The 17336-nt window shown below is 45.3% G+C and overlaps 1 pseudogene; it reads left to right on the top strand.

The window, feature by feature from the left end:
- LOC109781462 (ABC transporter E family member 2-like) overlaps window positions 1-16486 on the top strand; it is a 46538-nt pseudogene extending 30052 nt beyond the window's left edge.
- Window positions 16487-17336: the final 850 nt, after the last annotated feature.

Genomic DNA, 17336 nt, shown 5'->3' with positions numbered 1-17336 from the left:
TTTTCAATCCTTTCTGACTTCATTTGTTATTTTTCATGCATTTACTAATTATTTTGAGTTATAAGACCATAAAATTGAAAAGCATTTCAAAGGAACTCTGAAAAGGTTGAAAGTTGGCATGGTATCATCATTTCATCCACATAGCATGTGCAAGAAAGTTGAGAGGGTCCCGGCAAAAGGTGGATGCACTTCGTGAACAAAATGGACAATCTCTTTCGAAGTATCAGGGTTTCGGACGAATACTCATCTATTACAAAGGTATTTCATTTATTTAACTTATTTGAACTCCTGACTTTTTGTGTGTTCAAAATGAACCATTCAAAGCAGAGACTGATTTTGAATGGTGCATATTCAACACACAAAAAGTCTGTAAAGATCGCCAACCCCAACATAAAAAAATGAGCATAGATGCGCCTATAGAGAAAATTCAAACTAAATTCATAATAAATTTCTATGAATTTTAGAGAAACTCACTATGAATTTAGGTCAAATTCCCTGTATAAGGGCATCTATTTTCATTTTGAGAGGAGCTCAACAAGGCAGAGAGGGACGGGCTTATAAACCGGTGTGAGCGACCTTCGGTTGGCGAGGTGGGACTAAACTCTGGCCGCAACGAGGACCAACCCTTTAGTTCCGGTTTGTGGCACAAACCGGGACTAATGGTCATGGGCCAGGGCGAGGCGCATTGGTCCCGGTTCGTGCCTTGAACCGGGACCAAAAGGTCCAGACGAACCGGGACCAGTGGCCCGGCCGGCCCCCTGGCCTCACGAACCGGGACTAATGCACCCCATGGGTCCCGGTTCGTGCGGAACCGGGACTAATGGGCTGGCCAAGCCCGAACGAAAGCCCTATTTTCTACTAGTGTTGGGTGTGTCGGGGACACATGAGACTCTTTGTTATTTGGTTGCAGGGTTGTTTCAGAGAGACCATCTTCATCCTACGCCTCCCACGGATTGATAAACCTTAGGTCATCCACTTGAGGGTAATTTGCTACTGCCCTACAAAACTCTGCGCTTGGAGGCCCTACATGAGTCTACAGGATGAAGGTTGCGTAGTAGAACCCCACGGCACATCGGCCATTACAAACTCCACCCTACATCGCACAGTGCTCAAGCCACCACGCACACGGACGCAGTCCAACGTGAGCCCCTCCCGCGAGTCGTCATTTCGTTGCGAACGAGTAGCAGGGCCCCCAAAATCCGGTGGTTTGGCCGAGCAGAGGCTCGCCGGCGAAGGCGATCGATGTTAGGGCGGTCGAGCAGGATCGCGGTGGTAGCGAAGGACCGCTGCCGGCCCAGCAAATGCGGCCTGCAGTGCCGCAAGCGCTGCCCCGTCAACGCCACGTGTATGTGCCTCTCCGGCCTGCAGTGCCTGATTAGGAAGCTTTGGCAAATGTACAGACCTCTCGTAGACGGTAGATCTATCAAGCATCATGTGTTTGGTTTCCAACTAGTTAAACTTGTCAAACCATGATCTTGGAGAGAAGACTGTTGAACAAAAATCTTTGAAAAGGCATGTCTAGTTGGCCGAATGGGCAATTGACCAAACCTTCTTCACCCAATCTTAGTTTTAATTTTCAATTTGGCATAATTCTACATTGACCTAGTGATAATCTGAATCTCTTGGATCGGCAATAATTTTTTTAAACACAGTATAATCGAAGTCGCTCTCATACACGAGCCCCTATAAAGTCACGCATGCCCTTCTCTATGAGTATCTCTGAGGTACCGAGGCAGCATAGCAGCTTGAGATTGACGAAGTCACCACAGATGGCTCGTAATCAACGGGAATGTCTCCTCCCATTGCACGAACATCGCTGGAAAGGCTAAAATAAATCCAGAAAAATGCGAGCAAAAGCGTCAAGTCTAGAATTTGAACCCTAGTGTACTGGGAATATCACTGTCCTCCTAACTATCAAAGCACAGATTGGTTTGCAGATCAACAATAATTTCAAAGTAGATTTTAGTTGAAGCCACTTTGGCTAAGAGCAACTTTAACCGATCTCCTATCCATTAGAGGAGTAGACCATCAAGTATCCTCAGAGGAGGATAATTATCCTCCTCTCAGGGTGGCCCCATCAAACTGACATATATTTAGAGGATAATCTTTTTTGTCAATTCTATATTTCAAAATAAGCATACATAACATATAAATCATGAACAAGCATATAATTGCATAGTTTGAGAAATTCAAATTTAAACATGCAAATAGCTCAGCCAAAAGGCATCATATCGATCAAGTTTGATACAAAATAATCACAACTTAGCATGTTTTATGTTGTGGATCGATCCCAACCAAAGGCATGCACGAACTCAAGCACCATCCTCGCCAAAAAAATCAACACCATCTCCATGGCCACCCCCATATCCACACGGCCATCACTATCACCACCAGCACCGCATTCATCATCACCGCCATCCACACGGTCACCATCACCATTCCAAAGAGAAACCTCTATTTGAATCAAGATCTCCCCACGAGTGAGCTCCCAAAACTTTTTAGAGTATCATCAATTCAGGTTGGGTTCAGTAACATGATAGCACGTTGTTTGGCCTTCTTTGCATTCTAAAGCCTCTCACCCTCGAGTGCAAGCCTACGCTCCTCCGCTTTCAACTTGCTCTCTTCGTCTGCCTACTTTGATCTCTATTTTTTGTCCTCCAACAACTTGAGATCATTCCATCTAGCCACCCTATCTTCCTTGCGTTCGGACGCCAAGGCTTTCTTGATACTCACTTCTTGCTCTCTTTTGCAATATGTTGCCATCTGGTCTCTTGTTGGCATCGTCATCGTTCTCGTCATTCCTCAACGGTTATGCTTAACCTTGATCTATTTGGTGTGGTCTCATCGTTTCTCCTAACCCTCTTATCATTGATGCAAAGTTATTTGTAGCAATGGTACAATCTGAAGGGCTTGTGATTTGTACTTCTTGTTGTGTTGCTTGAAAAGTTCTTGTATAATAGGGTCATACTTCGAGACAACCACACCGCTTGGTGGTGCATGGTTCACTTGATTAATACAAACGGACCTTTGGTTGAATTGGTATTTGATGGTACCCCAATGATGCCCAAGAGAGCCTTGGGTGCAGCTTGATGTGACATCCACGTAGTTGTTGTATTACTCGGCAATTCTCCCCCAAAAGTGCATTCTCTTCATCCACCAAGAACGGGTTGGTGACGTAACATTCTCTTCTTGGTAGGATTGATTGGCTAGATGGTAGGGCTACCTCCGAGATGGCGCCTAAGCTACTTATTTTTAGTCAGGGGTCCATTCAGAAATGTCGTACTATCCATAAAGCTACCGTGGATAGACGTTGGATCACGAACATCAAGGAATTGAAATCCTGGAAGGCTTGCTAGGACATCACCAAGGATGGAGTTCTTCATCTAGCTCTCGCTTGCCAATATTGGGTTGGACCACGAAAAGGATTGCTAGGATAGGCTTGACAACCCCCCCCCCCCCCCCGCCCGCCCCCGTGGGTGCGCCGTGTGCTTTTTGGTCAAACGGAGATAAGCATGAACCAGATCCATATATAATGGCCGGCACATCTTGCATACCTTGTGATATGAGTATGAGGTGCTATCACAAATATGATTGATTGTCTGGCTCCCAACCTGAGGGAAATCTTTTTGGATTGGCGATATTGGACCGTCCACTCCACCCCCTACACCCAAGAAAGGTAAACTCTTTGATGGTCATTCTCACACCTTGGTGGATTTGGGTGCAGTGGAACATGGCCATCTTCGCTAGCATGCAACCCAACATTGCTATCCCACTTGACACAATTCAGGCTGAGGCTCGACTCTGGGCGAAGAGGGGAGTATTGCATTATGGTGATACTTCGAATGGTTCTAGCTCGTAGGATTGTAGCCTTGTAAATTTGGGTGTGGCCCTTTGACAGCCTGTACATAACCTTGTTTCTCTATAAATTCACTGACAAGCCTTTGCTTTTTCTCAAGAAAAATTAAATTAGATTTTTCCATAGTTCAAATTTTGGACCCAAGATGAATTTGTCTAATGAGAGATCACTTTACTTTGCCACTGTTTCTGTTATAGACTGCTGATTCTTTTCATACGTTTACAGGATGTCAGTGCATAGAAATTACTGCATCATCCAAGTTGTCTTTAATTTCGGAGGATCTATGCATTGGATGTGCTATTTGCGTGAAGGTCTAGCTACTTTTCCTTTTGGGGTTATTTCTGGGTACTAATCTATCAAATATGAAATGGAATCTTAATAACTTTCTGTTGTGATGGTACTCTTACAGGTATGTCCCTTCAATGCCATCCAAATTATTAACTTGCCAAGTAGTCTTGACAAGAGACGACACATCGGTACGGGCCGAATTCGTTCAAGCTCAACAGGTAGACAAATCTTTCTCATTCTATAATATTCGATCATCCCACCGCTGTCCTTAAGTCCCAGTTATTGCAGTCGAGCTGCTGAGGAAAACCCTATTTACCGCATTCCGCGGCAAGTTGCCCAACGACCGCTCATGTTTGAGCGTACATGGGCCCGCCCAATTATCTCTTTCTTCCGTGGAATCAATTTCCGGTTTTGGGAACCTTCTGGATGGTTCCTAGACGGTTTTGGGAACCTTCCAGAATGTTGTTGAACCGGGTTTTTCTGGTTTTTTTTCTTTTTGTTTTTCCTTCTTCTTTTCATTTTTTGTTTTTTCTGCTTCTTTTTCCTTTTCTCTTTTTTTCAGCTTTTCAGTTTCTTTCATTTTTGATTTTTTATTTCTTTTTCTCTTTTGTTATCTTTTTTGAAAAAACTCAAGATATTCAAAATTTGTTCATGTTTCCAAAAAAAATCAAATGTTGTCAAATTCAAAAAGTGTTCGCATTTTGCAAAATATGTTCAAAAATTGCTCTGAAAATTTAAAATCTGTTTGTGTTTTTCAAAAAATGGTCGCATTTCACAATTTTTTTTTCAAAGACTTCAAAAATGTTCCGGATTTCAAAATTTTGTCACGTATTTAATAAAATGTTCGCGCTTCCAAATTTGTTCTCAAAATTCAAAAAAAAATCGTTCTTTAAAAAATTTATTCATGAATTCTAAAAATCTTCATGTTTTTGAAAATTGTTTGGGAAATTCAGAATTTTTTCGATTTCCTAAGAAAATTGCGTTTGTGAAAAATTGTTCGGGATTTTGTGAAACAGTGTTAAGTCTGAGACTGTCGTTAGTTTCTTTTGGCCTTCTGCTGTGTTTCTGTTGACTGATCTCTTCGATCGTACAAGTGGGTAGCAGCGAGCTCGCGCAAGGAGTCCCGTGTTCTATTCCTAGCCAACGTGTGGTACTGTTTTTGCGATTTTTCACCCATGTATTCGCGGTGCACCGAATGGGCCGGCCCAGTCGGCACACCCTGTGCGATGGGGCGTGTATTTGCCACAGAACACGCCAAATAGGAGCTCGGAGCTGGTGACTCGGTCTGCCTCAGCTGTTCCTGACAAACATTTTAAATCTTTTGTAGGCTTTCGGGAGCAACTAGTTAACGAGCGCTCCTTCGGGAGCCTCGCAACGATCAGCGCCACTTGGCGCGCTCTCAGCTATTCGTCACGTGTCGCGCTCTGGATGCTCCCTTCAGATTTTATTTTTTTTTATTTTTTCACACGCGTTTTCGGCTTTTTAAACGGTTTTTTTTCAGGGTTTTTTTCGACGTTTTGGTTTTTCCCCGGTCTTCCTTAGCGTTTCGACAAAAAAAATTGAAAAAAAAATTTGCGCGAAAAAGCGCGTTTATTTTTTTTTCTTTCGTGAAAAGTCACATTTTTTTTCGCGAGAGGCATGGTTGTGCTTTAGCGAGAGTCACTGCCGTGCCTTTCGGAAACGAAAAAAACGTGTTTTCTGTTTTTTCTTTCGCGAGAGTCACGGTTTTACTTTCGCGAGAGGCACGGTTGTGCTTTTGTGAGAGTCACGGCCGTGCCTCTCGGAAAGGGAAAAACAAAACGCTTTCTGTTTTTTTCTCTTTCGCGAGAGTCACGGTTTTGCTCCCGCGAGAGGCATGGTTGTGCTTTTGTGAGAGTCACGGCCGTGCCTCTCGAAAAGGGAAAAAATACGCGTTTTCTGTTTTTTTTTTCTTTCGCGAGAGTCACGGTTTTGCTCTTGCCAGAGGCACGGTTGTGCTTTCGCGAGAGTCACGGGCGTGCCTCTTTCAAAAAGGGAAAAAACGTGTTTTCTGTTTTTTTCTTTCCACGAGAGTCACAGTTTTGCTTCCACGAGAGGCACGGTTGTGATTTCGCGAGAGGCACGGGTGTGCCTCTTTTGGAAAGGGAAAAAACCGTGCTCCCGGTTTGGTTTTTTCGTCCGGTTTTTTTCGTCCAGTTTTTTTCGTGAAAAAAAGTTTGTCAAAACCTATCAACATGGGATGTAGTTTTGAAGATCTCCACGCGAGGAATCTAATGGTGAAAACGGTTTGAGATTTGGACGCACGGTTTAAGAGATAAAACGTTTTGAATAAACGAATCTACGAAAAAAGGGAAAACTCCCAGGTTGCGACAAGTGGCGCGCTGCATGTGCGCCACTTGTCGTGAGCTGGGAAGATGGAGTGTTCTTTGCAACAAGTACTCCTTAATTAGTGATTTCGTAGACTTCCTGTTCCAAATCCTGGCCATGTTTTGGGCTTGGGTGGGCACAAACGGTATTGGGAAAACTACTGCACTTCAAATATTGGCCGGGATTTTAAAACCGAACTTGGGTAATTTCATAGTAAGTGACATTGATTTATGTTTGCTATCTTGTTGTGCCAATACTGGGTTTTTTTTATTGGGGAGCCAATACTGATAGGTTATGGAACTAATTGACAACTTTTGCAGGATGTCCGGTATGAAAAACTACCTCAGTATTGTGAGTGCTGTGGGCTTATAGGTCATACTTCCGAGCGTTTGTGTAGTATTCCAAAAGAAAAGAGAGTAGCTATCTACCCAAAAAAATCTTAGTGTAGACGCTTACTGGAAGGGTCAAGGGTCACACAAGAGAGAGGTTATCTTAGGAGGTTTTCCTAGAGGTGAGCAGTCTTCGGTCATCGCACCCGACAACAAAAACAAGTCAAAGGCTATGGAGGGTGTCGTCGTCAAAGTGGCTAAGGCGGTGAGTGTGCTCACTGTCTCCGACAAGGACGGGAATGTAGCGCCAAAGGCGGCCCAGCCTAGTTTCCTGCTCGGCCAGGAGGGCCGGGCGTTAGAGGCTCCTTCATCGACTCCTATCGGTGTTGCGCTCAGTCAGGATGGCCGGGCGTCGGAGGCTCCTTCATCGACTCCTATCGGTGCTGCGCTCGGTCAGGAGGGCCGGGCTGCAGTGCCAAAGGCGGCCCAGCCTAGTTTCCCTCTTGGCCAGGAGGGCCGGGCGTCGGAGGCTCCTTCACCGACTCTTGTCGGTGCTGCGCTCGGTCAGGTGGGCCGGGTTGCAGCGCCGAAGGCATCTACAGGCCTTGGCCAGGAGGGCCAAGGACTGGCGTCCCTGATGCTCACCCAATCGGGTGTGATGTTTGGTCAGGAGGGGATGCAGCCAGGGGGTTTCAGCACCTCCAAGTCTGCTGTACCAGCTGCAGTTCACCGGCAGAAAACTGCTGACCAGGAGGGCCAAGGACTCACGGGCGGGCCTCCTGCCCCGGAGGGCGCTGCACAACAGTGGCTGGAGGCCCCCAGTGTCCTCAAATCCGCTATGGCTGATGCGGCCCGTTTGGGTGTCACTAGTGGCCAGGAGGGACTGAACCTGGGTGTGCCCGGCTTTGCAAATGGAGCATCACAAGGGGCTGTTAAGTGTTTTTCGACAGCCACGAATCTTCAAGACCAACTGTTGTTCCAGCCAGGTGTGCTAGAGGCCCTGTCGGGGGCTGTTGCTGCGAGGCTCTCGGGATCTGTGGCGGCGGTTGACGCCACGGATGAAAATGTGTTGTTTAAATTTAGTGCTAATAAGAATCATAAGCGGGGCCAGCTAAAGAGGATGGGGAAGAAAGAGAAAAAGGGAAGGAGTGAGAGAGCGGAAGATGCTCGTAGGATAGTAATAGGTAAAAAAAGAAAACACATACACGACGCTCCACGCACAGGAAGTGACTTGGAGTTTTCTTTTGAGAAAGAGATGGATAGTTATGAGCGTTTACTATACGGCGACGTGAGTGTTTCTTCAAAACGAGTGTGTACTGGTAGAGTAGAAAGAGTGAAGGATGTTTATGGTGCTGTGACACATGTCGCGAAGGAGTTAGAAGAGAAGGAGGAGGAGTATGTGCAACAGGGAGGGGAGTCAGTTGGTGAAGAGAAGGAAGAAACTGGCGCATCGGCGGCCTTCGAGGAGGAGGTCCGCCGGGCCAAATGAAAATTCTAGGATGGAACTGCCGTGGTATGCTCTCCCCCATGGCAGTTCGTGAGCCCATGGAGCTCCAAGGACGGGTGAACCCAAAGCTAGTTTTTCTATCTGAATCACATTTAAATAAAATAAAGGCTGACGAGCTACGTTGTAAATTAGGTTTTAATTCCATGTTTTTATCAGAGAGTGATGGTAAGGCTGGTGGTCTTGTATTATATTATCAAAAGGAGAATAAAGTTGAATTGAACTACTTGTCTCCGTATTTTATTGATGTAATATTTATGAATGAGAATAATGTGGATTGGCGCTTTACGGGGTTTTATGGTCATCCGGCCTGGAATGAAAAATATTTATCTTGGTCCGACCTTCGCACTTTACATTCTAATGCCTCGTATCCGTGGGTTGTTCTTGGTGATTTTAATGAAATTATGTATTCTCATGAAAAGGATGGAGGTAACCCAAGACCAAATGCAATGATGCAAGAATTTCGGAATTGTTTGGGAGATTGTGGGTTATATGATCTGGGATATGTCGGCGGCTGTTTCACTTGGAGGAGAGGGGAGATTAGGGAGAGACTTGATAGGGCTGTATGCAATGTCGAATGGTCAAATAAATTCCCAAAGGCGGGCATCATCAATGAGGAGCATGTGCATTCTGATCATCGTCCCTTAATCCTTGACACAGAATATTACGGTGAGAATATTTTCAATAGCCCAAAAATCCGTGTGAAGCAATTTGAGGCTAGATGGCTTAAAGAAGAGACGGTGGGAGAAATTGTGCGAACAGCATGGGAAAAGGCCAAACTAGCAGGTGTTGGTCCGTCTCTTGCGGCAGGTACACAGGCAGTGCAGGCTGATTTACACACCTGGGACCGAGAGACTCTAAAAGGACCAAAGAGAAGGATAAGTAAATTAAAAAAAGAGCTGGAAAAGTTGAGGCGGGGACCAATGAATGCGGAATCTCGCTCTCGCCAGAAGGAAGTCCTTGTTCTCATCGAGAATTTGTTAGATCAAGAGGAAATTTTTTGGCTACAGAGAGGAAGAGCAAACTGGTTGATGCATGGAGATCGTAATACATCTTTTTTCACAATGCCGCATCGGCCAGGAAGAAAAGGAATAACATTAAAAAACTTCTTGATGATACTGGTGTTTGGCGACAAGGAGTGGAATTAAAGAATCATATTAGGAGTTAGTTCTCAAACCTTTTTACCTCTGAAGTGGGGCAGCTGAGTATGGAAGTTTTATCCCTCGTTAGGAAAAGAGTGTCAGATGAGATGAATAATGCCCTCTTGGTGCCTTATATGGCTGATGATGTCCGAAAAGCCCTTTTTGATATAGGAGATTTAAAGGCCCCGGGCCCTGACGGACTCCATGCTATTTTTCATAAAAGATTTTGGCCTATGCTGGGGGATGATCTCATCCAAGAAGTGCTGCAAGCCGTGAATACATGCACTATCCCGGAAGGCTGGAATGATACTGCGATAGTGATGATCCCGAAGATTAATTCACCAGATAAGGTAACTCAGTTCAGACCAATTAGCCTGTGTAATGTTGTGTACAAGGTTATATCCAAAATGGTGGCTGCTCGATTGAAGGTTTTCCTTCCAGAAATTATTAGCCCGACACAGAGTGCTTTTGTACCTGGACGAATGATTACTGATAATGTTTTAGTGGCTTATGAATGTTTTCACAAAATAAAAAATAAAAGGGATGGAAAGGAAGGATTGTGCGCGATCAAACTTGATATGCATAAAGCTTATGACCGAGTGGAGTGGGTTTTTCTGAAGGAGATCATGTTGAGATTAGGCTTCCAAGAGAGTTGGGTCAATTTTATCATGCAATGTGTTTCTACCGTTGAATATCGAGTTAGATTTAATTCGGAAGAAACTGAGAGTTTTAAGCCATCCAGAGGTTTATGACAAGGAGACCCGTTATCGCCTTATTTATTTTTGCTATGTACTGAGGGGCTGTATGCTCTCTTGTCACATGCGGAGGAAAGTGGGAAAATTGAGGGTGTGAAAGTGTGTAGAGAGGCACCACCGATTACGAATCTTCTTTTTGCGGATGACTCATTGATCCTAATGAAGGCAAGTATTCACAATACAGAGGCTTTGAAAACCATTCTGGACTCGTATTGTAAAGCATCGGGGCAATTGATCAGTGTTGATAAATCGAGTATATTTTTCAGCCCCAATACAAAAGTGGAAATCAAGGAGCAACTATGTACAACACTCAATATCATGACTGAAGCTCTAAGTGATAAATATCTGGGGTTACCGGCTAATGTGGGTATGGATAAATCTGACTGTTTTCAGTATCTGATTGACCGTATCATCATGAAGATAAGTGGATGGAAAGAAAAACTTTTATCCGCGGGAGGGAAGGAAATCCTCCCGAAATCTGTTATACAAGCTATCCCCACCTATGCGATGTCCGTCTTTAAAATTCCTAAAAAAAATTGTAAGGGAATCACTAATGCGATATCTCATTTCTGGTGGGGGGACGAGGATCATCAGAAGCGGATGCATTGGATGGCTTGGTGAAAAATGTGTGTACCCAAAAATCAAATGGGCATGGGATTCCGGGATATTCATTGTTTCAACCTAGCAATGCTGGCAAAACAAGCGTGGCGTATTATTGAAAATCCAGACTCCTTATGTGCTACCGTGTTGAGGGCTAAATATTTCCCAAACAGTGATTTATTGAATACAAAGCTAAAAAAGGGCTCTTCTTTTACTTGGCAAAGTATTATGGCAGGGGTTAATTGTCTAAATCTTGGTTATATTTGGCGTGTTGGAAATGGTCACAACATTGATATTTGGGAAGATGCTTGTATTCCTAATTGTGCAAATAGAAAAGTAATCACACCGAGAGGGAGTAATTTGATCTCAAGGGTATCTGATTTAATTGATCCTGCTACTAGTAATTGGGACAAAAAGTAATCACACAAATGTTCTGGCCAGTTGATGCACAAAGGGTCCTTGCAATTCCTTTGTCACAACATGATATGTCAGATTTTGTCGCTTGGAGCTATTCAAAGAATGGAACTTTTTCTGTTCGATCAGCCTATGCAGTGCAATGGGAACACCAACACGGGGGGAAATTAAGGAGAACCGATGATATGGGACATATGACTATCAATCCTATTTGGAGTGAGATTTGGAAATTATCTTGTCCATCGAAGGTTAAAATTTTCATTTGGCGCACACTGCATGGCACCCTCCCGTGTAGAGTTAATTTGGCGAATAGACATATAAAGGTTACCCCCAATTGTCCGGCATGTTCCTTTGGATCAGAGGTTACAAAGCATATATTATTTCAGTGTCAGAAAGCAAAGGAGGTTTGGAAAAAACTGGGTCTAGATCAGGTCATTATAAGAGCGTGCGAAGTTGATTATGCTGGTGAGGCGGTGCTTGAATTCTTGCTTTCTATGCCTGAACGGGAGCTTATGATCTTGGGTATTCCAAATGTCCGTGAATTAATTGCAATTTCAACTTGGTATTTATGGTGGGAGAGGCGAAAACTGGTCCATAAGGAGAAAACCCAAGACGCTAACCAGATCTCCATGGGAATTCGTGCAATTACGTTAAACAATGTTTTGGCTATATCACCAAAGGCTACGATGAAAAGAGGAGGTTGGGTCCAACCTCCAAGGGGGTTTTTAAAACTTAATGTGGATGCCTCTTTTGATCATGACCGGCTCAGGGGCACGGCTGGTGCTGTTTTGAGAGATGATAAAGGAAAATTCATTGCAGGGGGAATTGGAGAATTGATTGGTGCACGGACGTTCTGACGGCTGAAGCTATGGCGCTTAGATATGGTCTATCTATTGCTCAACGGGCGGGCTGCAACCGCTTAGTTATTAACTCAGATAACATGGAGGTTATCGAAACCATGAACAATGGAGGACGGTCATCTAGTATAGCGGCGGCAGTGTTTGACGATTGTTATTTTTTAGCATGTGACTTTCCCATTACTAAATTTGAGCATTGTAATAGAGAAGCAAATAGGGTCGCACATGAACTTGCTAAGTTAGCTAGATTTTCTTCATCTTTGAACTGGTTTGAGGAGCTCTTGAGTGAATTGTATCCCTCCTCATAAACGATGTACTTGTTATCGCAAATGAATAAAGTTTCTATGTTTCTTTTCAAAAAAAATTGACAACTTTTGCAGGATGCCCCAAGTTGGGATGAAATTTTTAGGTATTTCCGTGGATCTGAACTTCATAAATACTTCACTCGTCTAGTGGGAGATAACATGAAGGTACTCCTACAGTAATCTATGAATGCAGCTCTCCTACTAATCTATGAATGCAACTCATGAAACTAATATCACTAGCGATTCTATTATGTTGTAGTGGATACCCACAAAAAAGAATTTGATTCCTAATAATTATTTCTACTGTTATTCTAAATTTTCATTGTGCATCGACGATTTTGAAATCAAATAGGAAATATGATAATGTAGCTGATAATTGTAGAATATATTTTCTTCTACGTGATAACAAATATTTCAGTTTACATTTAGACATTTTCTTGTACGTGAGAATTGTTGCGAAATATTTTCTTCTGAATAGCTGTGAATACCAGCATATAGTATCATTAGTTCGTAATTCGATGAAATTTCTGCTTCCTTCCTGTGTATTTTAGCTTATTACTTGTATGTGGTAATTTTTACATTAAGCCGTGTTGTGCATTCTGTGTAACATAACATCTACGGTGCATGGTTTCAGGCAACTATGAAACCTCAATATGTTGACAATATTCGAAAATCTGTTAAAGGGAAGGTTGGGGACCTTCTTAACACGGTAGATGAGAGACAAGTGAAGGACACGTTATGTGATTTTCTTGAACTGAATAAAGTTATGGACCAAGACGTCTCAGGTTTATCTGGTGGTGAGCTGCAAAGATTTGCTATTGCTGCTCGTGCCATGAAGGAGGCAGACATTTATATATTTGATGAACCATCCTGCTATCTCGACGTGAAACAAAGGTTGAAAGCTGCACAAGCTATCCGTTCATTGCTTCAACCCAAAAGGTAAAGAGGACATGCGTCTCAATTATCTCACAAAATATAAGAGTCCTAGTAATTTGATTTATTCATTATACAGCTAAGAGAAAATACGCACTTCATATTTTGCAGTTATGTAATTGTTGTGGAGCATGATCTTAGCATTCTCGACTACTTATCAGACTACATATGTTGTCTTTATGGGACTCCGGGAGCATATGGTGTTGTTACTTTACCCTCTTCAATCAGAGAAGGAATTAACATTTTCCTAAATGGCTTCATACCAACAGAAAATTTGCGTTTCCGTGAGGAGAAACTCACATTTAGAGTAAGGATACTAAGATTATGGACAAACAGTTTCTCATTAGAGCGCCAATTTAGTACTTGCGATGTGATCTTGTATCTAAGGCAATGTTGCTTTGCTTCTTAGGTCACCGAGTCTACCCGAGGAGAAAACAGAGGGTCAGATACACCAATGCTACAACTATCCTGCCATGATCAAAACAAGACGTGACTTCAAGCTTTCGGTCACAGAAGGTAGCTTTAATGGTTCCCAAATAATTGTCATGCTTGGTGAGAATGGTACCGGGAAGACAACATTTATTCGTATGCTGGTATAACCCTTTCCCTCAAATATGCCTGGCAGCTACCTACAGGCCTATTTTGTTTAGCAGTTTCATCGATTGTCTTTTGCCTTTTTTCAGGCAGGGGAATCGAAACCAGACGAAGTAGGTGATGAGCAAGTTGGCATGCCTGCATATACTGTCTCATACAAGCGTCAGGAATTGGTCTCCAAACATAGCTCTACAGTGTCAGTGAGGGACCTTCTGCACGAGAAAATACCTGGATCATGCACGCAAGCTCAGTTCAGATCTGATGTCATGAAACCAATGAAAATTGAGGAACTCATGGACAGGCAGGTTGCAAATCTTTCTGGTGGAGAGCTGCAAAGGGTTAAACTATGTCTTTGCCTCGGAAAGGTAGGATTAGAGCAACTCTAGCAGACCCCGCATCCGGCGCAAACCCGCATAATTCCGGCGATTATACGGGCTCGGCCCATTATTCTGGCCAGACCAGAGCCCGCATCGGTGTCCGGCCCGTAAATATTTTTGTCGCAGCCCCCAAACGCAACCCCCGAGCCACTATAACTACGGGTTTGTGGGGCAGATGCAGGTCGAAACCCTATCACCCCGCAGCCGCGTTCCCCTCCAATCCCCCACCGCGCCGCTCGATTTGTCGCCGCCGGCGAGCCTTGGACCGCCATGGACGACTCGGGGGATGAGGCGGAGCGCCGCCGCCGCGCCAGATCTGACGCTGCGTGCAAGCGGGGGGCGCGTCGGTGGCTCAACCACGGTGCCCGGCCGCCGCCGGCATTCAACCGCCGCGAGCTCGAGGAGTTCGAGCTCAAGCGCGGCCGTCGCCGCCGCCCCTCCTCCGGCAACTGGTCCGCGGGGAGCTCATCCGGCCATGGTTCAGCAGGGTGCTCATCCGGCCACGGTTCCGCGGGGTGCTCATCCGCGGGCGCATCGAGCTCACAGCTTGTTCCGGTGAAGAGGGAGCCGGAGGATGCCGTGCCCGATGCGCCGTCGCGCCGAGGCGCCATCGGACCCGAGGACTACCTCCCCCCGGGGCAGGAGGAGCTCCTCGAGCGGTCGGCGAGGGATCAGGAGGAGATGGAAGGGCGCATCCGACGTGAGCTCGAGTACGAGCGGCTCTTCGTCGAGACGGGCGTCACAGCATCGCAGGCGCACGCATCGAAGGAGGCTGACCTGCGCGTGATGAAGGCGGAGCAGGCGAAGCTCTACATCGAGGTTGACTCTGACTCCGACTGATCGCCGCCAGTGGGCAGCTACCGCAGGAGCTCCGGTGAGCTCGATTTTGTTGTACTGGTGCGGTAGCGTAGGCCCTGTCTAGCATCTCTGACCTTTAATATGTATGTATGTGGCGTGTACGAACTTATTATGCGAAGAAGAACATCTATGCGAGCGAGCTCCGGCGAGCTGCTGCTTAAATTTCTCGCGCGAAACAACTTTTTTAAAAAATTACGGGTTTGTTTGCGGTTTCTAGTCTACCGCGGCAATTTTCAGCCTGCATAAGCGCCCCATGCGACCTGCAAACATAGTTTACAGGTCGGCAAAATGCGGGGTATGCTAGAGTTGCTCTTACTTTAGATCATCCCCTCCCCTACAGGAATACATCTGAGCTTGTAACTCTAGTCAGACTATATTTAAGAAGAGTAAATTGGATCATTGCTCCTCAAACTATTTTCAGTGTCTCATGTAGGTTCTAGAACTTTGTTAATTATCACATGGATTCCAGAAGTGCTATTAGTGATTCATGCTAGTTCAATACTAGAATAGTCTGAAGATTATATTTTGCCTAGCATGAGTCACTTATTGCACTAAAGGGACCTAGATGATGATTTTCAAAGGCTCGGGCACTACATGAGACCCCAGAAATAAAACATGTATGCTTAATGACTAAGTGTATTAAACAATAACATACTTCAAGTATATGTTCCATTCTCATCTAATGATCACTTACCACTAAGCGTCAAATTATTTTAGCAAGACCTGTTTTTTGTCTGCAGCCTGCTGATATTTACCTGATAGATGAACCAAGTGCTCATTTTGATTCAGAGCAGCGCCTTGTTGCAGCAAAGGTGATAAAAAGGTTTATCCTTCACCAAAAGAAAACGGCTTTCATCGTCGAGCATGATTTCATCATGGCAGCCTACCTGGCCAATAAGGTTCTCGTTTTCGAGGGAAAACCTTCGGTTGAATGTACTGCAAGTGCACCAGAGTCTCTGGTATCTGGAATGAATCGTTTTCTGTCAGCAAGTCTGATAATACTCCTCCATTCTCCCTTAGACTACTGGTACTGTAATGAATATCTTTCATGGTTTTATGGTCAATTTCAATGGTACTCCCTCCGTTTCAAAATAGATGACTCAACTTTGTACTAACTTTAGTATAAAGTTAGTATAAAGTTGAGTCATTTATTTTGAAACAGAGGGAGTAATAATTTTTATGCATTTCCATCCACTTCTGCCCCACAGCATCTAGATGTCACTTTTAGGACCGATCCAACGACCCACAGACCTCGGATTAACAAGCTGGGCTCTGTGAAGGACACTGAGCAGAAAGATGCAGGGTGCAACTACTACCTTGACGATTAATGTAAGAGAGATCACAACCGTTCACGCTAAGCTTTCACGAAGGGCATCTGTACTTCTGCAAAATCTCCTTCAGAACACGATGGTGGACAAAATCTGTACTTCTGCATACTACTCCTATATGTCTCTGCCAGAGTTCATGGTATGGGGGCTTGCACTGGTTTTTCATGAGCATACATGATACACGTAGGTTCTTGATGCAGTAAGTTTGTTACTGGAATTGCTTGTCTTTGCGGGATTGCTTTGGCACCAGGACATGGTTGGCTCGGCGCTTCGTGTGCAAGAACATTGTGCCGCCTTCGCCATCACGCCCTGGAGGGAGAACGACCATGCGGGCCATGGTACCTTCAACCTTCACGTCCGTTGCGTCATCGAGCATCTCCCCCAACAGTACTGGACGCTCGAGGGCGTTGAGGAGGTCTTCGGGGACAGGGTGCGTGTCGATCGGCTGGACAGCCGCACCCTAGAGCACGACCACACCAAAACCTTTGCCTGCTGGGTGTGGGTCTGGGACATGGCGTTCATCCCGACCCGCCACACCTACTGGAAGCTGCCCCAAGGCGCCGGCCGGGTGGAGGAGATGGAGGGCTTCTCGCCGCCTGACCATCGTGTGGCTCCGCCGCCCGGCGCCGAGCGCTAAGATCTGCTCATCCACGTGGACCGGGTGGAGGACTGGTCGCCCAGATCGCCGCGGTCCTCGCATTCGGCCCAGAGCGGCCTGCCGTCCTCCGACTCCGACCACGACAACGAGCTGCCGCGCACCTTCCCCGGCACTTGGACGATGCACGTCGAGGACGGCCAGCCAGATGAGCACCACCGTAGGATGCGGCGGCCGCCCGTGCTGGACACGGGC

This window comes from Aegilops tauschii, chromosome 7 (genome assembly GCF_002575655.3).
Source record: "Aegilops tauschii subsp. strangulata cultivar AL8/78 chromosome 7, Aet v6.0, whole genome shotgun sequence".
Taxonomy (NCBI): Eukaryota; Viridiplantae; Streptophyta; class Magnoliopsida; order Poales; family Poaceae; genus Aegilops; species Aegilops tauschii.
Note: the sequence above shows the minus strand (reverse complement) of the source record. Positions and strands in the feature narration are given on the sequence as shown.